The sequence below is a fragment of the Phacochoerus africanus genome, chromosome 8 (assembly GCF_016906955.1).
Source record: "Phacochoerus africanus isolate WHEZ1 chromosome 8, ROS_Pafr_v1, whole genome shotgun sequence".
Classification (NCBI taxonomy): Eukaryota; Metazoa; Chordata; class Mammalia; order Artiodactyla; family Suidae; genus Phacochoerus; species Phacochoerus africanus.
In genome coordinates this window covers 112,110,719-112,135,142 of record NC_062551.1, presented here as the reverse complement: position 1 = coordinate 112,135,142, position 24,424 = coordinate 112,110,719, and the positions used below count along the sequence as shown (strand labels likewise).

At 43.7% G+C, this 24,424-nt stretch overlaps 1 protein-coding gene across 1 annotated transcript in view; it reads left to right on the top strand.

The window, feature by feature from the left end:
* The window catches only part of CDH2 (cadherin 2), a 235,457-nt gene that overhangs the window by 8,131 nt on the left and 202,902 nt on the right, over nt 1-24,424 (top strand). The gene's annotated exons all lie outside the window — the stretch shown is intronic.

Below are 24,424 nucleotides of genomic sequence, written 5' to 3'. Positions count from 1 at the left end.
AAAGGATCATAATTTGCATTCTTTATTATTCCAGAAATTATTGGAACTAGAAATGTGAAATGATTCTATTTGTCCTCACATTTAAAGTAAATTTTTAGTTTATTCAGCTTTCTTCTGTGGCATTAAGTATCAACATTTGTATTACTGCTTCTAGTAAGTATTCTAAGGAATGCCCTTTCAGTTTTTTGGTTTTTTTTTTTTCCTCATATACAGTTCTAAGACATCTCTAATTTATTTTTGGTAATAATCAGTAGGCCATTCATAGAACTCAGAAGAGCACAGATACCAGAGAAAGCTGTTTGAAACTTTAGATATTTACTGCCATCTCTTCAAATCTTTTTTTAAAAACCAATGTCTGGTAGAACTACACCTTAAAAATGAAAGCTTTTTTATTTCAGAGGAGGAAACTGGTATGTTACCTCAGCTAATTGTTTCTATAACCTTGCCACTCAAGTGGTTTTATTCCCGTTTTAGAGATGATGAAAGTGGAAGTCAGGCAGTAGGACTATTTATTGTGAGAGTCCAAAGTGGAACCATGTCTGTTTTTAGTAGAGAGTTAAGCCTGACTGCAAAGCAAGTGATTTCTCCCTTTACTGGACTGGGACCCTTTTAATATGATACTCGGAATGAATATCAAATTAGAGGGGAATTTCAGTTCCTCACTACTGAGTTTATGAGATTTTTGTAAAGTGGTTAACTTTTGAGACATTTTCTGCTTAATTTTGATCTTAAATATTTTGACTTATTTTGGCATTTGAAGCCAAAATGTAATGTTTGGTCAGGATTTTCATTCTTTCTTAAAAAAACAAAATACATTCTCTTAGAGAAAGAAGAATAACATCTTAAGTAAACGATTTATAATCAGCTTTATCTTTTTTTTGTTTGTTTTGTCTTTTTGCTATTTCTTGGGCCACTCCCTCGGCATATGGAGGTTCCCAGGCTAGGGGTCCAATTGGAACTGTAGCTGCCGGCCTACACCACAGCCACAGCAACGCCGGATCTGAGCTGCATCTGCAACCTACACCGCAGCTCATAGCAACACCAGATCCTTAACCCACTGAACGAGGCCAGGGATCAATCCCGCAACCTCATGGTACCTAGTGGGATTCGTTTCCACAACGCCACAACGGGAACTCCTATAATCAGCTTTATAATCCTCTTTAAATTGTCTTGAGCAACAAATAATGTGTTGATAAGTACTCAATAAATAATTTTTTGTGTGTTTACCCTAGAACTTAAAAATACTTTCTAATAACCAAGAAAACCTCAGGCTATGCATGTTTGTCTGTCTGTTTTTTGGAAACTTTTTTTTAGCATTCTTTTCCATAAAAATAAATTCAAGAGATTCTGTCATTAAGTATTGAAATATTTTTATGTTCAGTGGCACATTTTTCATGATTGAATAGTTTGAATTACTTTTTCTCTCACAAGTGAAATTAATTGGCATCTTTTAAAAATATCTACGTCCACATCTGGAAAGGGCCTACTAGCACAGGTTAATGTGAATGTTTTGTGGGGGGTGACTGAGTCCACACTAATTTGTTTGCTTCCCAGAAAGCCTAGAACTATTTTGTTTGTAACTTGACCTATGGTCAGTGGGTGGATACACTTGGCTTGACTGCAATCACTAACAAAATTTCTGTTGGTTGTTTGGGGGAGCTGTTAGGTGAACTCTGAAATAAATGACTAAAAAAAATTTATTAACTTTAAAGGGTATAATCCAGTCCCTCTGCTCAATATAAATCTTTTAATAAACTAGAGGCCCTGACTACGTTAATTTTTTTTTCTTTTGTCTTAATTGGTTAACACAGTGTTCAGAGTCTGAAGTCCATTCTTTATGGCTTTCTGGTCCAGTAAATGAAGAAAAGTGTGTTTTGAGCAGCCAAAATATAGCCTTTCCCAGCTCCTTTGGTTCCCATCCCCTGGAAGAGCATCTCTAAGATTCTCATGTCTTGCTTCATATTACATTTCAGGGAATTGAAAATTTAAATTGCATGCACACTCACACACACACACACTCATACACACTCACCCTTTATGGAAGTATCAGATACATGCAGGACAGTACATACACATATAAGTGGAAAACCTGCTGAGTATTCATTAGTTGAACATAGTATTAAATCAGCATCCAATCAAGACATAGCGTTTCTAGCACCCCAGAAACGTTACCCTCTTTTTTAAAAACCATCCCTTCAATGGTAACTATTTACTTTTATTTATTTTATTTTATTTTATTTTATTTTTTTTGTCTTTTTGCCATTTTCTTGGGCCGCTCCCAAGGCATATGGAGGTTCCCAGGCTAGGGGTCGAATCGGAGCTGTAGCCGCTGGTCTACGGGAACTCCACTATTTACTTTTAATCGCATGGATCACTTTAGCTTATTCCCATCTTTTATGAAGTCATGCACCATATGCCCTTTGGAGCTAGCACATGCCACTCAATTTGTAGAATTGTCTGTATATTTAGGTCTGCTATTTTTTTTTTTTTAAGGAAAATTAGGTAAGACTCATTGGACCCCTGTAGACATATCCAGGAGGTTAAGGCAGGTGAAAACTGATTTGGAAACAAAAATAAAAACAGATCGTTTCATTACATCTAAAGGTCACTTGAGTGTTTATGGTGTCAAACCACGAAACACCTTTAGTGGGTTTTCTTACCTAAATATCTTCTTCTGCAGTTCTGGCAAGTTGGCCTTATTGCTTCAGCCAAAAGCTAGAGACGTTTGGAATTGAGTAAGTTACAGCTTTTTTGCCCTTTCCTTTATCAGGAGGGTGGAGGACTTGAAGTCCCAAGCAGAAGGTTTGGGTGTTAACAGACTAATCTTTTCAGTGATACTTCTTAATACCTTCTCTGAGCTTACTAGTGACCCACTTCCCTATGAAGCCCTACCCAGATGTAATTTTACATTTAAAAAAGGTTAAGCTGGGGGGTTACAAGCCCACAAACATTGAGTTTTCTGGCTGGGCAGTGCATCTTTGGGCATAGTTGATCCTCTTTTGTGTTTGTGTAGGGTTTTTTTTAAAGCTCTGAGAGGTTGCCATGAAGGATGCAGAGGGCCATGCTTGGCCCCAGATCGTTCCTTCTGGATGCCTTTTCTGTTTATAGTCCTTATCTACAAGACCTAGATTCTAGGTGGAGGATTCTGTGCATTAGGATGAAGACTGAGGCATCTACATTCAAGGGTCATGGCCCTCCAAGGGGTTGTTTGCTTCAAGGCAGCTCTAATTTATTTCTGTTCGTACATGAGTGGACTTCATTTTACAGTGTATAAGAAGACCCTGTGTGTGGCATTAGCTTATTGATTTCTAATTTGCATTTCACTTGTGTTTCACCCTTACACATAGTTTTCTTACCATAAAAGCAATTGTTTACCTATAGTGTTTCTGTTTTCAGCATTCAATTTTACCTACAGTTCTGTCCTTTTTGTTTGACAGATAGCTAAGAACACCGGGGGGGGGGGCGGGAAATAAGCATAACTATTGATCTAATTTACCAATTGCTTTATAGCTGAGTACCTTGTAAACGAAACTGAGTTAAACCCATGACTTGGTTTATGGTCTTTCCCTTTATTTGACGCCGTCTCAGTGGAGCTTTGTTTAAAAGGGGAAGAGTGGTATACTTGAATGTAGATAGCAATGGATTGTGTGTAGATAGCTTGTAAGATTTTCTGGCCTAGAATAAAAGCATTTTGGAAAACAGTATGGTTACCTTTTGTTTTTAGTATTTGTGTATGTAATGGATTTGTCAAGAATTGTCATGATCCTGATATCTTATTTTCTGAAGTCTGGTGGTTTTTTGTTTGTTTCGTATTTTAGGGCTGCATTCGAGGCATATGGAGGTTCCCAGGCTAGGGGTCCAATTGGAGCTGTAGCTGCCAGCCTATACCACAGCCACAGTGACGCGGGATCCGAGCCGTGTCTGTGACCTATACCACAGCTCACAGCAGCGCCGGATCCTTAAGTCACTGAGCGGGGCCAGGGATCGAACCCGAATCCCCATGGGTGCCAGTTGGGTTTGTTAACCCCTGAGCCACGACGGGAACTCCCTTTTTCTGAAGTCTTGGTCCTTCATAATTAATATAAATAAGATATAATTATATAATTATAATAAATAATGTATTAAGTTATAAATTATATGTAATAAATCATACACTTCTACATAATACATGGTATGTTTCTGGTCTGGTGGGTATACCAAGATATAAACTGAGACTCTCCACCCCAAACAGTATTCTCAAACCTCATGTTATATCGAAGAAGTGTATTTGCCCCATTATATTTTCACATTGAGATATTTTACTTATCTGAAATTTATTTTTGTACTTGGAGGTAGGGAGCCTTCCTTTATTTTTCTCCCCAGATTTTATGCGTATTACACACACACACACACCCCCAACACAGAGGTGGCTGTCATTTGTCAAATAAAATTTCTGTTTTTCTCAACAGAAATACTTCCTTTATTAAGTATAAATTGCCATAGATTTTGAGGTCTCCTGTATTTTCTCTCCAGCGTGCTGATCGCCTAGGGAGGCATTGTGCGCAGTTAAGAATGTTGACTCCGGAGCTGGTCCATCTGTTTCCGTTCCCTGGTTTTGACACTTGGTGGTTGTGTGCACTTGGATGGCACATGTGACGTTTCTACCCCTCAGTCTGTCCATTTGTAAAATGGGGATAATCAGTAGAATCTGTCATAAGGTTGTTGTGAAGAGTAAGTGGGTTAATGTACATGTATCATTTAGAAAAGTGCTTTCATATGGTGAACAGGATCTAAGATCTTTAATTGAAGATTTGGGGGCATAATCATTACCCTTGTTTTACACAAATGTAATCAGGGGGTAATGTGATGATTTGAGCGAGTTTGAGTATTTGATATGTTCGGAGCTTTGTTCTGTGTTCGCCTTACAGCGGGATGACTTGTACCTCTGCATGCAACACTACCAGTGCCTCTCAGACCACATTTGGAAGCCGCAATTGAAGGGCACATCTTTTAACATTCCTCCTTGAATTCTAACAGATGTTGTCTAGGCTGATACAATTAGGGACAGGGATTAATATATATGGAGTGTTATTCTGCCAGCAGTTTGATTTGGGAATTACAGGTAAGCAAACAGGAGCTATTCTGGTGTCTTTCTAGGTCTGTCTCTTTGCTTCTGTGATTTAATTTTTTAATATCCTGCTATGGATGCAAGGCGCGCGCGCTTGTGTGTGTGTGTGTGTGTGTGTGTGTGTGTGTGTGTTTTGAGACCAGCCTGGAACCAGAGCAAGTTACTTAGTCTCCGCGTGCTTTGAACATGATGACAAGGACCCAGTAGAGAGGAGAGGGCTGAGGGTAATCTTATATTGGCTGATGCCAGTACAGAATCTGCCGAAACATGGTGAAGGTAGATTTATTGTTCGTGTAGATGTTGATGATTTATTGATGATTAGGTGTAGGAATTGTTGCATTAACTTAGTTTCATCCTATCTTAATAATAATAATATCTTAATGATATTGCATCGTTTTTGAGTAATTACTACATGTCAGGCTCTGTTCTAAGTACGTGACATGATTAACTCATCTAATTCACACATAAAACATACCCATTTATGTATGAGGCTGCCAAAGTACGATTAGGTGAAACTGAGGTGCCCAGAGTTCTTTTGTTTAGTGGTGGAACTAGGATTCAAATGCCAGCAGCCTGCTGTCTGAGCCTGTGTTCCTAGGGTGTGATTTTTTTTTTTTTATGGCCACACACTTGGCACATGGAAGTTCCTAGGCCTGCGGCCCTGCACGAACACTAGATCCTTTAACCCACTGCTTCGGGCAGGGGACCATACCCCGGGCCTCCATGACAACCTGAGCTGATGCAATTGTGTTCTTAACCCACTGTGCCACAGTGTGAACTCCGTAGGTGTGATATTTATTTGAACGCAGGTAAAAAAATTTAAGCAGGATTAGCATCCAGTTCATCTTGTGTATGTATGAAATTCAACCTTTAAAAAAAACTTCTTCTATTATAAAATGTGGTACATGTAGAGGAGCGTGTATATATATATATGTATAAAGTATATGTATAAGCATATAAAAGCATATATATTGCAGTTTAAACAATAAGGTTTACCAAATATGTCAATATAACTACCAGACAGCTTGAGAAATAGAGTATTACTACCTGGGGGGAAGGGCCGGAGGTAACTCTAGGGCTGTTTTCCCAAATTTTAGCTTGCGTATCAGTCGTTGAAAATCTGTTGAACATAAATTCTTGGTTCCATCCCCTATGCCTCTGATTTAGTAAATCTCCAGTAAGCTCCCAATGATGGAGTGCTGGTCTGCTCTAGGGTATGTACGAAGAGGTACATCACTAGGTTAAAGCTATTGTTTATCCGTCACCTTGCTGCTGCAAGAGTCTTTCCCAAACTGGTCCATTAGCACTGTGTACATATTTTTGTTCTTCCGTAATTTTTGTGTACACGTGGTTAAACTTTAATTTTTTTTTTTTTTGGTCTTTTTAGGGCCACATCTGTGGCATATGGAAGTTCCCAGGCTAGGGGTTGAAACGGAGCTGTGGCTGCTGGCCTGCACCACAGCCACAGCCATGTGGGATCCAAGCCGAGTCTGCGACCTGTACCACAGGTTACAGCAAAACCAGATGCTTTAACCCACTGATCAGGGCCAGGGATCAGACCCATGTCCTCATGGATACAAGTCGGGTTTGTTGCTGCTGAGCCGTGACAGGAACTCCGAGCTTTGAGATTTTTAACAACCTAGTGGACTCTCTTTTTGATTTCAGTTTGCATTTCTCTGGTTATTAAGGAGGTAGAGATTGTTTTTATGTATGTTTTGGCCTTGCATCTTCCTTGAGGTGTCTGTGAGCCCTAGCCTGTGAGATTGTAACTAGTCTATAACGTGGTCTTGCTATTTGTTATTCATTCCCTTTGCTTAAGGTTTTAATCTTTTTTTTTTGTCTTTTTGTTGTTGTTGTTATTGTTGTTGTTGTTGTTGTTGCTATTTCTTGGGCCGCTCCCGCAGCATATGGAGGTTCCCAGGCTAGGGGTTGAATCGGAGCTGTAGCCACCGGCCTACGCCAGAGCCACAGCAACGCGGGATCCGAGCCGCGTCTGCAACCTACACCACAGCTCACGGCAGCGCCAGATCCTTAATCCACTGAGCAAGTGCAGGGACCGAACCCGCAACCTCATGGTTCCTAGTCGGATTCGTTAACCACTGCGCCACGATGGGAACTCCTACTTAAGGTTTGCCATCATGGTTTGTATGGTCCTTCCAAGGAGCGTGAGCCTTCTGGAAAGCTGACTCCAAAGCTGACTCCTGCGATTAAATCTAATATTTGCAAAGCCCTTACTATGTGCCCCCGCTGAACGCTCTTCCTGCATTGTTTCAGGTAATCCTCACCTCAGGCCCCTGAGATAAGTTGGTATTATTCTCATTATCCATTTTACAGAAGTCTTAAGGCAGCCTGGTTAAACCATTCACCCAGAGGCACACCTCTAGGAACCTCCTGGAGCTAGAGTTTTCTTCCTCCCTGGTAACTATCAGGTGCTTGAAAGTCCCCTAGAGCTGACCCAGCGGGGGCAAGATAAGTGTTTCTATTCAAGATTCTGTAGGATTGCAACCTGGAGGAGAGTTTAAAATGAAGGCTTCAAGGATCTCAATTCCAGGGAACAAACTTTGGCCTTATGAGTGGGAAATTCCAACATTGAGCCATGGAAGTAGGTGATTTCTGTCATTGGTCAAACAACCCTTTCGTGGTGAACTTAAGAGATGCAGGTAACAGATGAATGGGTGACAGTACTGTGCATTGCCTTGTTTTTCCCAACCCTGAGTGGCTTGGCCCAGAATGGTTAGTTACCCAGCAGTGCGGAGGCCCATGTGACTTTCTGTTCCCAGGACCTGGGTTTCTCTGAGCACTTAAAGAGACTTGGTTTTTTGCTCTCAGATCCTCAGTGTCCAGCCATGCTGGTGGATTTGTGCCCCTGCTGGTAGTGTAAGGGTATTCTTTGGCCTGGCTTCTTTTTGATCTTTAGCCTTGGCCTTTGAGTATTCAGTTACGTTGAGGCTTTGTTGGTAATTTTAGTGTCTTTGAAGCGATCTAGTAAAGAGTGCTTCTTATTCATCTAAGTTCTGGACAAATAAAGACAAAAGAGTCAGCAGATAGAGAATCCAAATACAGCCTTGATTCCTGACAAAGACAGTGGAGATTGCAGCTTAAATATGTTGAAGGTCTGAGTTAATCCCCCCCACCCCCCTCGTCCCTCACCTTGGATCTTTAACAAGGCAGGGGGAGGGCCAGCCTCCCACCCAGGGATCCTGCCCTTGTAAGTGCATCTACAGCATAGCAACATGTGCACTGTCGGAGCGGCTGGGCTCCCAACAGAAAAGAGGTGAGGAAGGGACCAGGCTCTGTATGTGCAGTTGTTTCCTCCAAACTTGCCAGAAAAGTTGGCAGAGGTCAGGAGTGTAATTTGCTAGTATAGCTCCTTAGTGACTAAGGGTTCCACTCAACCCTCCACAGAATTCGGATTAACCATTGGCTTTATGTTCTTACCCATCAAGTGTGTGCTCATCTGGGTGAGTGGCAATCACCTGCAGAGGGGGAGATGGCCTCTTTCCGGATCGTCTTGCTCCCAACCTCATGAAGTCTTAGAAGATCAATAGCTTTACTTTATAAAGAGTCCTCAAGCCTAATGGGGTACCCGAGACAATCCTGGCCATGCAGACAGACCTCGGAGATATTGTACGTTTGGTTCCAGGACACTGGGTCATAGTGAGTGGAGTCACGAACTGATTTCCTTGTGCAGCATGCACAAGTAATGTACTGTGCTGTGGTCTGTGAAGTGTGCAATAGCATGTTTTCTACAAATACAGGGTCTATACCTTCATCAAAGAATGCTTTCTTCCTAAAATAATGCTAACCATCATCTGACAATGCAGGGTTGCCACAAACCATCAATTTGTAAAAAAAAAAAAAAAAAAAAGAAGCAGTATCTGCAAAACACAGTAAAGCCAATAAAGCCAGGTGTGCTTGAGTTAGGCAGCCTACATAGTTGGAAAGCAAACCAGTCCTGATCCTAGGAGAGTTTTCTAGGCGACATTAGGACCCCAGCGCCCTGTCCTTAAATGTTCCAAAAACCATGATAAGGGAGCTGGTGACATCTGAGGGAAGGACTCCAGTGGGTGGTGAGAACCTCCCCCCCACCCCCCAGTTGAGCCTTACCTGAATGCTAAGAAGACTAAGCTCTGGTCTGTAATCCGTGACCTTTGAACTAAACAGGAGTTCAAAGGGGAAATGAAGACTTAGACTGAACGAGAAGGAAAGGCACCGCCCAAAAGGTGGGAGTTGCTACCATGGGGTATTTCTGAACCTTGCACATAGAAGCCAGCATCTCACATGCCAACCTCCTGAAAGAAAACCCAGAGTATACAGGTGGATCCCCACCCCCCAGGTAAATACAAACTATGAAATTTAACCTCCCACTGTGAGCTTCTCCCTCATGGGTTTGGATATGCAACCAGCACATTCATACTTGGCCTTCCCCACAAGCCTTTGCAGACTGTCAGCTCAGTGCTGTCCCCAGTGTGGGATCCCTTGGGTGGGTGGCTATGGGACACATCGTCTTGGGAGCAGATGTTTTCAGTCTCTCATCACTTGGCTGTGGGGTTGCTTTGACCAAAAAAGGCTCTCTGCCGGGGAAGATTTCTCCTTAGCCAGTGAAGACCAGTCCACGCCATTTGGCTAAGCCTGACCCTTGAGCCTATGGTCAGGATATGAGAAGCCAAGATGTGCCTTCCATGGCCTCTGAATGCAGAGCCGAATTAGAGGCAGACAATCTGGTGCTGCCCTCCTAGACCTGTCATTAATAATTTAAAGTGAGAACCTCAGTAGGGCTCTTGAATTCACTGTCGTTTAAAAATAGCAAATATTGTTCTGCTCAGTAGTCTTTAGGGAGGAGATGTTGAAATAATCCCCCTTTTCTATGCCTCAGCTGTCTGCTCATTCAGGCCTGGGGTCCCCAGGCACCCCCTCCTCCAGATCCCTGAGCTGCCTCAGACTTTTCCCAAGGCCACACTGCTGCTGCCCTCACCCAGAGGCCCTTCACCATTTGGGTAAGGTCACCATGCACCCTTCCTTTTTGCTGAGATCCTGGCCTATCACCTTCCCTGAAGTCTACCATCTTTGCTCTGGGCCCTACCTCTGTAAACAGTTACTTTTCCTGGAGAATAACCATCACGAGTTGTGGTCACACATCAAGATCAAAATACCCTGTGGTTTAGGAATTAAAGCCTCTTGATGTTAAAAGCTACCTGCCCAACTATAAAAACCCACCGCAGGGTGCAATCAAGGCTGCAAACCACCAAGTTCAAAACTGGGCAGGGCTGTAGGACAGCACCCTTTCTCCCCTGCCCAGAGCCCCGGTACCTCTGTGACTGTCTTCTCTCCCAGCCTTGGATTCCTTTTTTGAGGATTTCTCCAGGTTTCCAATGAGAACACCAGATGCCAAATTCTCTCAGGTGGCCCGATAAATAGGACCACTCGTCCCTGAACCAAGTTCTGAACCCAATGAAATAGAAGCCAAAGGAGTCAACAGTTAGGAAGGGAAAATATACCTGTGGTTCTGACAAGATCTAGGCTGGAGGGCATGGCCTTGATCCAGGGGCTTGTCTCTTGCCAAGATGGAATCTCAGAAATCCATGGACAAGCTCACTCAGACTCAGGCAGCGCTGAGCCCCCTCCCCTCCACCCGAGGCTGCAGGGGATCCCTGAGCTCCCAGCGTGGAAAATGAGATCTCCATGCTTGTTTTCTGCAGGCCTGTGACTCCCAGGTGGGAGGAGTGGGGGGCCGAGCTGGGCACCAGCTGCCCAGATTGTTCATTCGAATTCAGCCTTCAGATGAGCTCAGCTCCTCCACCTCCTCTCCAGGGCAGCAGTTCACACGGTTCATGGTGGTCTCAGGACCCTTTTACCTGCTTAAAAATCATGAAGTGCCCTAATGAGCTTTTCTGAGGTGGAACTATCTATCGTTTAACAGTTGAGAAATTAAACTGAGAAAATTATACAGTATTGATATGATTCGGTTAAAAGTATTAAACCCATTAGGTATGGAACACAAATACCAATTTTTATGAAAAAATAACCAGATTTTCCAAAACAGGAAAATGAAATTCGTGGGAGGAGGAGCACTGGGCTTTTCTCTTTTTGCAGATTTCAGGGTCTGGCTTAATAGAAGACAGTGGGTTTTGAATCCCTGCTTCTGCATTTACTCTCTGAGGATATCATGCATCCCCTTCCCTTTGGAAAACTCCACTTTACACTTGGGAGAGAATTCGAGTGAAGAGGAAAAGAATGTTCTTATATGATGGAAAGAGTTTTGCCTCTTCAGTTCCCCTGGAAGGGTCTTGGGGACCCAAGGGGTCCCGAGATCACACTTGGAGAACTGCCATTCAGAGTTAAACATGGGTCCTGTGGAAAGAGGTGAGAGTGTTAGAATTAGCAGAGTTCCTTCCACAGGGAAAGAAGCTTCGAGAAGGGAAGAAGCACCCCTCCCCCGCATAGGATGCACAGTGCAGTTGTTCAAATGCCAGACTTAAACCTCTCATGATAGTTACGGTGGAGAAAATGCTCGTCTCCAGCCCCCAGTTGAACCTGGAACTGCGCTATTAGCCCTGAAGGCTCTGACTTCGGCTACAGAGGCTGGTGGCTTTGTGTCCTCATTGCTTAACCCAGGAACACACCACTGGGCAGGGTGCTGCTGGGGGAGCAGCTTCGGGAATGGTTTTGAACTCTGATGTTACTGACAGAGCTCTCTTGACTGCAGCACATTTCTGGAAGCTGCAGTCTTGAATGTGATTTTCTCACAAGAATAATGGTATAATTGGGTTGGGTTTATCTTATCAAGGACTCAGAATTAAATAAATCATCACTCTGGCCAACTATTTAAATGAAATCAGAGTTACAGGGACTGGAACCATCGGAAACTATTTTTTAAAAAGTGAAACCATGCTCCAGGTTTTATGAAATTGTACATGAAGCCCAAGGTGGGTGGGGTATAGACAGTGTACAAAGAGCTTGTTACGGACTGTAATTATGTCCTTGTCATATCACCTACTGAAAAGTAATATGCTCGCCGTGGTGGGTATTTACGGGGAATTTTCCGTGTGTGCTTGTAGATGGATTTGGGGTTGGTTTGCCTGGGGGGCAAGGCAGGGGAGATTTAGGTGACTTAAAAACAACAAGATGTTGGAGTTCCCGTCGTAGCACAGTGGTTAACAGAATCTGACTAGGAACCATGAGGTTGCGGGTTCGATCTCTGGCCTTGCTCAGTGGGTTAAGGAACCGGCGTTACTGTGGCTCTGGCGTAGGCTGGTGGCTACAGCTCTGTTTAGACCCCTAACCTGGGAACCTCCATATGCTGAGGGAGCGGCCTAAGAAAACGCAAAAAGACAAAAAAAGCTCAAGATGGTTACAAAAGCTTGACCTCATGTCTTTTTCTCCCCACTTTTTTCCAAGGTGAACAGAAACACTGAAATTGTGCTGTTAACATATATCATACCAGAATCGTATTTGAGAATTATGTTTCAGGACAGAACGCTCCATGGTAGTGGGTAGATTTGTCCCTTGGTCTTAAGTCATATAGGACAATTTCCAGTTCTTAACTAGTGCCTGAAGATGCTTCCTGGATTTTTTTTTTTTTTTTTGTGCTGTGGTTAAGAGTGGTCCCCAAAGCCTTTTGGTGTAACTTTGCATACCATCCCTAAATTGACTAGCTAAATGACCTACCTTTTCGTGAGGATTCTTGAGAAATATGCATGGAGAGCATCATGGCCATTCCTGGAATGTGCTAGGCACTCTGAATTTTTTTTTTCTTTTCACGGCTGTACCTACAGCATATGGAAGTTCCCAGGCTAGGGGTCAAATCAGAGCTGCAGCTGCAGGCCTATGCCACAGCCATAGCAACACCAGATCAGAGTCACATCTGCTACCTACACCACAGCTTGTAGCAACACTGGGTCCGAAACCCACTGAGCAAGGCCAGGGATCGAACCTGCATCCTCATGGACACTTTGTTGGGTCCTCAACCTGCTGAGCCACAGTGGGAACTCCTGGCACTCGATAAATATTAGCAGTCAGCGATATTCAGTGTTTTTAGTCACATGAATCCCCAAGTTGATCGTAAACACAGTTCGATGCTAGGTACTCTACTTCTTGATGACATCTTGAATGTTGCAGATAAGCATGTCGCAGTCTCTGCTAAATGTAATGAGTCGATGGGGCAGAATCAATCAAAGGCACGATTGTCCCAGTCTCCTGGAATTGCTGTAGGCATTTCTCGAACTTTCAATGGCAGTTTAATTGCATAACTGCCTGCACTGCTATCTCATGGTAGTGTTATACTTTTACAAGCCGAGTCCCTCAGTAGATATAGTGTTGCTGCCCCTGACATTAAACATCCAGGACATGTCTTGGTAAACTCCTGTCTGTCTTTTAGGAAGACAGAGCCTTGATGCTAGGAAGCCTCAGCTCCCAGGGGCTGAAGAGATTGGGGGCAGTGGGGAGGAGAGGACTGCACAGATCTCTGTGGACCTGACTTGGTGCATGTTTGTATATGATCTTAAGGTTTGATAGGTTCAGCTCCTGAGGAGGCCACACTCTCAATCGCAGCTCAGAGGAGGCACTCCAGATTTTTGTCTGTCAAGCTCATGTATAGCAGTGCTATCTTCTAGCTCAAGGTTCAATGTCAGCATGGCTGTCAAGTTCCTAGGCCAGCATCAACACGGCTCTTTGACTATTCCCTTTGTCGTTACTTGATTAAAAGAGACAAAAACCAAAAAAGAGAAGAGTACTGAACCTAGAGATATTCAGGGACCCATACTAATAACAGAATGGCAGTAAGGATGGAAATCACGAGGCGGGGCATGCCAGGCAATGTTTTGGGCCTCTGTCAAGGGTTCTTTGCACCGACACTGGTTTAGTGGCATCATGAAGGCAAGAAAGAGTTAAAGAACCAGTTCAAAACACTGTGCTCTCCCTCCAGGGTAGAATGTGACAAAACCAAAATATCAAAGTCCAGGGTTAAACTTCTGCACATTTCAAGCATGTTTCCAGGGATGTGAAATTCAAAGTGTCATCAGCAGCATGACTGACACAGAGAAAAATCTTTATAGAGTGGCACTAGCTCTTGAATAATCTTCTTAAACAGCCTCCCATGTCATGGATGGTATCCTGTGAAAAGTAGAGAATCTGGCAAATGTAATGGTGTGGTGATAAACTGGATTAGAAAACAAAACAAAAAAAAAATGAGGCATGCAGAACTGAAGAGTTCCATTGTTATATTACCATGTACCCCACCAGCCACTTTAAAATGTCTTCACTGAGTGTGTCTATCCACTTAGATCATTTGGAAGACATATAGGCCTAAGGAAAGTGTTATTAGAGCTGCCCCCCTCTTCTTTTACCCCCACTGCCCACCCCCACTCCACAAATCACATTATGAAAGGAATTTCACTTGGTTTCTTTTGTACATGTTTGCGAATGAATTTTTATTTTCTGTCAACCTTGGTTTCTTTCTGGCATTCCTACTTCACAAAATTTTTAAAAATATTTCTTAGGTACCCATGTAGCAAAGAGATAAAAGTCCTCACCACAAAAACAGCAATATCATGATAGTAGCTAACCCTTGTCTTGTGAATTGGGTGTTGTTTTTATGCCCTTCATATGCTTCACAGCAATCCTGAGGCCAGTACAACAATAACTACTACTACTTCTACTATTTTTTCTCCTCTTCCTCCTCCTTCTTCTTCCTCTTCTCCTCCTCTTCCTCTTTCTTCTTCTTCTTCTTATTACTATGGAAGAGGTTGAGGCACAGATGAAGTTATAAAGCTTGTCATGGTCATGTAGGTAGCAGGACGGAAGCCAGGATTTAAACCTGGTGGGTTTGCTTAGAGGCTCCAGTCTGTACTACATACAATTCCTGACTTTATTTCCCATAAAGGATAAGGGGAATGGACATATACATTAAAAAAAAAAAAAAGGTTTCCAGTTTTGAGGACTGCATTTGATAATCTATGTCTCAGTACTTAATTGTTACTAGATTCTGGCTATAGAATATCTGGAAAGGAAAAAAGGAAGAGACTGATGTTTGGGGAGCAAAGTCCAGTTGATTAAATTTAAGAGTTTATGATAAGCAACAGAGCCTAGGTTTCTAGGTGGGTAATTTCAGAGCCAGAGAGAAAAGAGGAAGATTCCATTAGGTTAGGGTTGCTTTCAGCTCTGAAAATTCAAGCCAGTCCACATAAATGATCTTGACCAGGAAGAAGAGGGAGAGGCAGGGGGATGAAAGGAGCCATGGTGGCTTCGGTGGAGTGTTTAAGAGCTGAGATTTAGGGGTGACTCGGAGGAAACTGGAAATCAGAGCCAGTGACCAAGGAAGACTATAAAAAAGAATCATGATAACAGGCACCCAAAAGAGTAGGGGACTCAGGGCTTGAAAGCTCATGGTATGGAGATTTTGGAAAAATTATAACAAGAACAAAAAGCAGTGTTGCTACGAGTTCAGAACCAGAACAGACAAACCAACCTAACCGGCACGCAGACCTCCTCAACTCCTATTGTACAGCCGTCCCTTATAGACAAGGAGGTCTATCTTCAGCCTGGGAAGAGGAGAGCAAATACTTGTAGGAGGAAATTGAAACTCAAGATAGGTGAGCTGACTGTGGGCAAGGCAGCCCTCAGTGAGTTCAGATCCTCCAGCCAGTGTGAATCTCATCCTGGCGGCCCTGGAGGAACGTGCTGTCTGCTTTCATCTTGGAAGAATTAGGGAGAACAGGGGAATTAGTAAAGGACCGGGGATGGAATCATGTCCCAATTAAAAGAAAAGCAAAGTCCAGAAGATGTGATGTTCGAACAAAGGAGGCAAAAGCCCCGTGCTGACCCCGGGGCAGAATTCAACCAGTAATGAGGCAAGGCTGGCTTATAGTGTTCATTTTCAGATGTACTCAGTAACTAGGAGACAGCATGGAATTGTTAAGAACAGAAAAAAAAAAATTGTTCCTTTATTCCCTTTTGTTGCAAAGATATTCAACTTGAAGACTAGGGCAGAAAGGTGGGTGTGGTGAGAAAGGTTTGGCAAGATGGAGGTGCCAAGTTGGATGTGTGGCTGCCCGGTGCTGCACAGGCACTTGTTAAGCATAACCAGTTTATTCATCACATCATCTCTTGAGATTCTGTTTGAGTGCGTCTTGGGACCCAGGAATCTGGATTTGGGCACATGTCCCAGACTGCTTGCCATGCTGAGTAAATTTGGAAACCTCTGGGCTATAGAACGAACAGACCACAAGTTAGATCTGGGCTGTCATCATGATATTAATACTTTGATGACTAATGGCTAATACACTGAATAATTATGTGCCGGACACCATGCTAAGCAGTTTACACACGTGATCTCGTTTAATCCTCACACCTGCCCCAAGAGTGCGTGCATCTCATTACACACATTGTACACGTGGTAAGTGGTGGGCGGAATTCAGACTCAGGCAGTCCTGCATGTTGCAAGTCTGGGCTCCAAACTGCTGCGGAGCCTGCCCCTCTTAAGGGCCTGGTTTATGGCTCTGGCTCAGTGGGAAGGACTGTGTCTGAGTCTGTGTCATGCCCTGTCTTTAGACTCTGAGTAGCAGCATTATGAAGACATTGGGGTGATACAGACAGCCGGGAGGAATGACTAAAGCTGGATGGAATTATTAATTTATCAAGATCAAATAGTGGAGGGTTAAATGTAATTGCTGCCCCTGGGGGACCCCAATTGGAGCAAAGATACTGGAAGCCATGACTGAACGGTTGCCTGGTAAAAAAAGACCTGGGTTGTTTGGGTCGACTGCACGCTTGATATAAATCAACAGGGCCTTTGTCTGTGCTGCACCTTTCGCCTGAAATGCCCTTTTCCACTTCCTCCTCTTTCTCCTGGCGAATTTTTAATCATCGTTAAAGACAGAACCTAAATGTCACTGCGGCTATGGAGTCTTCTTTGATTTCCACAGGCAGATTTATCATCCCTTTCTGCTGCTTTAGCACTTTGTTCCTGATGTTATAATTTTGCGATTATCTTTCTTAGTTTGTGCCACTCCTGTCCCCGGTCACTGGGCTGGAAACACGGGGGAGGGCAACACCTCCTCCCTCCCTCCCTGCCTCCCTCCCTTCCACTCGCGCTTAGTCCTTTCAGTCAGTTTTAACTGTCTGCTTATTGATACACTCGTCCCTTTCTCATTCCCAAAGCCCCTGCTGGATTCAAGACTGTGCCATAACTTGTCCCCCACCTGTCATTTGTTGCCCCCGCCCCATTTCCCACGAAGCATCAGAGAATTCTCTCTTGGACATACTGCCTGTGCTGAAAACATATCCTTGGCTTCCCACAGCTAACAGGATAACCCCAAGCCCCCAACCATTTATGATCTAACCCTGGCTAACTTTCCAGCCTCAACTTTTGACTCCCTGCCTTGCTTCTTGGACTCCAGCAACACTGAGCTCATTGTCATTCCCCAGGCAGTATGTTGTTTCTCCCTGCCTTGTTCTGGCTCAAGCAGGGACCGCCTGGGATGGCTTCCCCGCCACCCCTCGCTGTCTGGCCACTCCTGGCTCAGCCTGGGAGGCCCTCAGATCCCTTCCCTGGGCTCTTCTCAAACCCTCTGTGTCCCTGAACCTCTCACTCACCGCTTTCTGTTGCAGTCGTCTCTATTTTGTTCTCACTTGAAGTCTTGAACTTCTTAAAGGCAGGGCTCTGCCTTGTTCTGTTTCTTGCAGCAAGTGGACTCTCAGTATGTGTTTCTTCAAAGAACTGTGATTATTTGTTGTACTTGGCAAGCCCATAGGGTTAGGATCTTGCCTATTCCTCTTCCTGGTGGTGAGACTTTGGGTCTTAGAAGTGTGAACCTGTTCGCTCATTTGTAAAATGCAGATAATTTCCCCCTGGGGGCTATTGTGAGAATTAAAGAGATGGGGATGTTCTATAAAACTTAGCATCCTGTTCCACTGATCTGCAAACTTCAGTCCTGGTGCCTGATTTGGGGCCAAGAGTCCTTTTCACACTTTAAAATGCTTTTTGAAAAAGCCTAAGGACACTTGAAAACTACATGAAACTCCAGTTTTGGTGTCCAGGAATGAAGTTTTATTTGCATGGACAGAGCCATGTTTATTCATTTACTGATTGCCCAGTCTTGCGCCAGGACAGCAGAGCTGAGTAGGTTCAGGGGAGACCCTGCTTTTTCAGGGGAGGCCTGAAAAGCCTCAAATGTTTGCTCTCTGGCCCTTTGCAGAAACCAGGTCTGAGCCCTACATTATTCAAGTATTAGGAAATTGTTATGATTCACAGCCCCCTCCTTGTACAGGGAATTTTTTGAGAGGAAGTTTCCTGTCTTTGAACTTCTGGATCCTCCTCCTGGACCTGGCAGAGGGATCAGTTGGTGGCAGGGGGGAGCCACAGGGGCTTGGCTGTCAGCCTTCGGAAACAGAGAATGTTCCAGTAGGAGTTTTGTGGGCTGTTGGAATAGATAGTGAGCGTCTCACTGTTGGGGGTGTCAAGGTCGTGGTCACTGGTTTTCCTGGGTCACTGTAGGGCAGAGTGTCACACTGTTGGTCCTGTTGACATTTGGGCCTGGATAATTGTCTGTGCTGGGGGGGACTGTCCTGGACACTGCGTGATGGTTGGCAGCATTCCTGGTCTCTAGCCACTAAAAGCCAGTAGTATCCCCTCTTCCAGTGTCAACAACAAAATATGTGCCCAGGCATTGCCAGATGCTCCCCAGGGGCAGTGCCACCCCAGCTGGAGAATGAATGTTGGAGATCATTCAAGTATTGTAGATGAGAGTTCCTGTCGTGGCTCAACAGAAATGAACCCGACTAGTATCCATGAGGATGCGGGTTCAATCCCTGGCCTCGCTCAGTGGGTTGGGGATCTGGTGTTGCTGTGAGCCGTAGTGTAAGTGGCAGACTTGGTTCAGATCCCACCTTGCTGTGGCTGTGGCCTAGGCCGTTGGCTGTAGCTCCCATTTGACCCCTTGCCCCAGGAACTTCATATGCCATGGGTGCGGCCCTAAAAAGCAAAACAAAAAACAAAACAAAACAAAAAAGCCCCCAAAAGCCATTATGGGTGAGATCCCAGAATTTTCAATGTCCAAAAAGCTGTTGCCACCAGAGGCTTCATGAGTTGGAGTCAGCTTCCTTGGGTGGGTTGTGTCGCCAGCTGTAGGGCCTCCCACAGTCTCAGAACTGGGCCCAGTCCCCATTTTGTAGGGTTGCTGTGAGCATTGGATGAGATATCCAGGTACCCACACAGTGCTTGGTGTGAAGTAAGCCTGCAGGACCTCCTATTTGGAAACAGTATTCTCATTAGCGCTTCCTGTCTGCTGTCTGAACATGTAAATGTTGTTATTCTAGGGCTGGATAATCAGAGGGGGAATTAATAATAAATTAATAGGGAGAAAAATATCTTTGAATAATTTTATGGAGCCTGGTTTTCTGAAAACACATTGCAGCATAATAATATTGTAGCATGTTATCCTGTGGATCCATTTTGTCTTGGGGAAGATTTTAGAAAAGATTCTTCAGCGTTTGAAAATACGAAAATCTCATAAAGCAATCCAAGAGCCCGTGAGTCTTGGATATTGGTAACCAGCATTGGTTAGAGATGTACTTTACAAATGCGGTGTCAGCTGTTCTTTCCTCGATAAGCACGAACAGAGAGGTTGAGTAAAGGGTAGCCCCTTGGGGGAGTTCCCATCGTGGCTCAGTGGTTAACGAACCCGACTAGCATCCATGAGGACGCAGGTTCGATCCCTGACCTCGATCAGTGCATTGAGGATCCCATGTTTCCATGAGCTGTGGTGTGGGTCACAGACTCGGCTTGGATCTGGTGTTGCTATGGCTGTGGTGTAGGCCGGCAGCTGCAGCTCCGGTTCAGCCGCTAGCCTGGAAACTTCCACATGCTGCTGATGTGGCCCTAAAAAGACAAAAAAAAAAAAAAGAAAAAAATAGCACATTGGGGACAGGAGTCCCTATTTCTGAGACAAGTTGGAAATGGAAGCTCAGAGGTGCATGTTCACAGCCTTATCGATGGACCTTATGTGGCCTTGAATCCCATTCCTGTGGGTTTGGTTGGGAACACATTGCTGCTTATTCCCCTTAAGGCAGATCCACTGGAAGCAAGATTTTTTTTTTTTTTGGTCTTTTTGCTATTTCTTGGGCCGCCCCGTGGCATATGGAGGTTCCCAGGCTAGGGGTCTAATCGGAGCTGTAGCCACAGGCCTACGCCAGAGCCACAGCAACTCGGGATCCGAGCCGCGTCTGCAACCTACACCACAGCTCACGGCAACGCCGGATCGTTAACCCACTGAGCAAGGGCGGGGACCGAACCCGCAACCTCATGATTCCTAGTCGGATTCGTTAACCACTGCGCCACTTAATATCTTGGAAGCAAGATATTAAGAGGGAAGTTAAAGAAAAGATAACAGTTTTCCTCCAGCCTTTAGGTTGCCTTGACCTCTGGGAGCTCACTTATAACACTGCCCAATGCCCTAACCTGACCACCTAGGACAGAATACAATCCCCGTTTAGTGCCTGCTGATATTTTACTTTACCGCCTTAGCTTTTCCCTTTGGCCTGCTGTCCCCTCCCATCTCGGTTCCCATCTACTACCCTGTAGTTGAAACCCCACCATGGCCCCCTCTGTGGCAGGAGGGTTGGAGGTAAAGAGGCCCCTTGACCCCTCATCTATCACTGGGACACAGATTTACAATTTATACCGGTGAACTTGGGATGTCTCTTTATTTGTTTTCATTAGTCAAAAGCTAACCAGACACGCTTGCTCTGTGCCAGGCCCAGTATAAGTGCCTGGATATTTGCAGCTGGCAGGTAGCAAAATACTGCCCAGTGTCCCAGTTGTGGGAAGCCCAAGTTCCTACGTCTCAATGAGTCCTGAATATTTTCCTTATTGTGAAAGAGGCAGAGCATGCGGAGTATATAAGGAAGGATATACTTTGCACCCACTTACCAAGGCCTATCTTCACATCTTACCCTGTTTGCTTTAGATTCTTTTGGAAAGAAAAGAATTATTACAAATAAGATCAAAGCCGCCCGTACAATTCTTCCTGATGCTTTTCCTATCTCGCCCTCCCCTGGGATAGCCACTGTCCTAAATTTGGTGCTTATCACTACCTTGTACATTTTTATATTCTTACTGCATATGTGTTGATACCATTACATTATCTTCTGAGTTTGAATTTTACATGTAAAAGCAGAGTCATCAATCATGCTTCTGGTTTGGGGTTTTTGTTTGCAAGATTTAGAGTACAGTGCACCTTGTTACCAGTCTGAATTTGCAATGTTGTATAAATAGATTTCTGAAATTATTAAAAATGACAGTCACCCCCAAGTTGATTTCTAATTAAATTTCTCTTTCAATCTTACAAGGAAGTTAAAGAAACTGACTTTTTGTTTAAGAAATGGGAACCTTGTGGATAAACGTAGCTTCAATTTTTCCATTTTAATGCTGTTAAATGTCCCGGTTTTTGGCTAAGTGAAAATGTATTAGTCTATGTCTACTGTTGACAGGCATTTAGGTAGTTTCTAGGTCCTGCGGTTACAACAGTGCTGCAGTGAACATTCCTGCACATGTCAGCTGGAGCACCCATGAGTCAGTTTTCCTGGGAACATACCTGCCATGTTAGGATATGTCTGCTTTCATCTTTTCTAGAATTTTCCAAATTACACTCCATCATGACAGTACCAGCTTCCTGGTACATCTAGGGTTTTCTTGCCCATAACGGACTTAATAGTGTTCGCTAATTTGATGGGTCTAATCTAATCTCTTGATGTTGTTCCTCACAAGTTTTTGAGATTAGACACTGTGTGAGGTTTAAGAAAGTCCCAATGTCTTTTTTTTTTTTTTCTCTTGATTCTCTCGTATCTGAAAAGACCTGTTTAAATCTTAGATTAGTCTGGACTTTTGCAACTTCAGTATTTGCAACACTTCACATGCATGATCCAGGAGGTCCTTCGGTTGCGAAGCTGAGCTGTATTGCTTCATTCAGACATCTGCTTTGAGGCCCCTCTAATTCTGGGGCCTCCCATTTTCCTTTGTCCTAATTTCTGATTCTCATCACCAGCGCTTTAAGCCTGGCCCTACACCACTGAACTTTAAGCCTGGCCCTACACCACTGAACTTCCTCCCTCAGGCCGCTCCTGTCCACTCTCTTCCTCCTATATTTGGATCCACACAGGGCAGGGCAAAGATTTTTATAATTCATATAAATGCTGCATGAGTTCTGCCAAGGCTTAATCATCCTGTGATGATGTCAGTAGGAAGTAAGAAAAAAGTAGGGAAATTAACTCAGAGGGGTAGGTGGATAGCGCTTGGTAGGATTGAATTTTAAGCCTGCTGCATAGTTACCTGTATATGTGATGAGAGAGAGGAAGAGGGCAAGATACTTTCTAAGTATAAAAAGGAAATATACTTGTAGCTTTTTTTTTTGTCTTTTTGCTATTTCTTGGATTGCTCCCGTGGCATATGGAGGTTCCCAGGCTAGGGGTCTAATCGGAGCTGTAGCCACCAGCCTACACCAGAGCCACAGCAACGCGGGATCGGGATCCGAGCCGCGTCTGCAACCTACACCACAGCTCACGGCAACACCAGATCGTTAACCCACTGAGCAAGGGCAGGGACCGAACCCGCAACCTCATGGTTCCCAGTAGGATTCGTCAACCACTGCGCCATGACGGGAACTCCTGTAGTATTTTTTATTTAATGAACATATCCCAGCCCTTCAAAGTAGACAAATACACACTTCCTTTTTTTTTTAAATTGAAGTATAGTTCACTTATGTTGTGTTATTTTCAGGTGTACAACAAAGTGATTTGGTTATACATACATATATATATGTAATGTACATATATAGTCTTTTTCGTATTCTTTTCCAGTATAGATTATTAGAAGACATTGAATATAGTTCCCTGTGCTATATAGCAGGTCCTTGTTGTTTATCTATTTTATATAGTAGTGTATATCTGCTATAATCCCAAACTCTTAATTTATCCCTTCCCCTCTTTTCCTCTTTGGCAACCATTAGTTTGTTTTCTGTGTCTGTGAATCCTTAGAAATATACATTTCCTTTTTTCTTAAGAATTTTTTCTTTTTTAAAAATGGAAGAATATTTGATCTATAGTGTGTCAGTTTCTGATGTAGAGCAAAGTTATATACATATTCTTTTTCATATTTTTCTATTTTGGCTTATTACAGGATATTGAGTATAGTTCCCTGTGCTATACAGTAGGACTTTGTTCTTTTTGTATTTTATCTATACTAGTTTGTATCTGCTAATCCCTACCCCACCCCCTGTCCCCTATGGTAACCCCAAGTTTGTTTTATATGTCTGGGAGTCTGTTTCTGTTCTAAGAATGGTTTCGATGTTGGGTTTGCATACACTGATTGGTTTGAGAGAAAGAGAATTGCAGTGATCTTGAAGGTCCACAGGGAGAATCTATATTTAGGCCTGCCTTTCTGTGTGATGCCACTGATACCAATGGAACAATGGAAATCTAGTAATCAATTAAAAGTTCTATACCATATAGAGGAATATATACTTTCAATTGACCAGTTTTACTTGGTATAAAACGCTCTGTATCCTGCAGGAAGTATATTGCTTGCAATTCTGTTTTTTCATTCCGGGGTATATTGAAACAAACTTCCTAGAGAATTAGATGCAAATATAACAGTCAATCTAGGAGTTCCCGTCGTGGCACAGGGATTAACGAATCTGACTAGGAACCATGAGGTTGCGGGTTTGATCCCTGGCCTTGCTCAGTGGGTTAAGGATCCAGCGTTGCCGTGAGCTGTGGTGTAGGTTGCAGACGTGGCTGGATCTGGCGTTGCTGTGGTTCTGGTGTAGGCTGGTGGCTACAGCTCCGATTAGACCTCTAGCCTGGGAACCTCCATATGCCATGGGAGCAGCCCTAGAAAAGGCAAAAAAGACAAAAAATAAAAAAATAAAATAAGAAAAGTCAATCTACCTGAATATGTCAGTTTTTCTTGGAAAGTTAAGTTAGCGATGGTGATTTGTGGTGCCTCAAAACTCTTTGTCTGTCCCCGGACGCCCCAACTTCACTGGAAAGCTCTTCATTCACAATGACCATTTTCATGGAAATGTTCAGTCCTTAGAAGAACCTGGAATGTGTATTATTTAGATTTTACTGGATGAGACAAGTGGGATTTGTTTCTTCTCCTCCAGTTATCAAAAGGATTAACCCTTTGCCCCCTACATTCTCATTGTAACCATTCTGCAAACAAAGGGGTTATTTGTACAAACTAGTGGGAAAAGCCAGGCTTTATGCCAAGTGGAATGTGTCTCCATCGAAGGAGGTAGCGATCATGGCGACATTTTTTTTTTT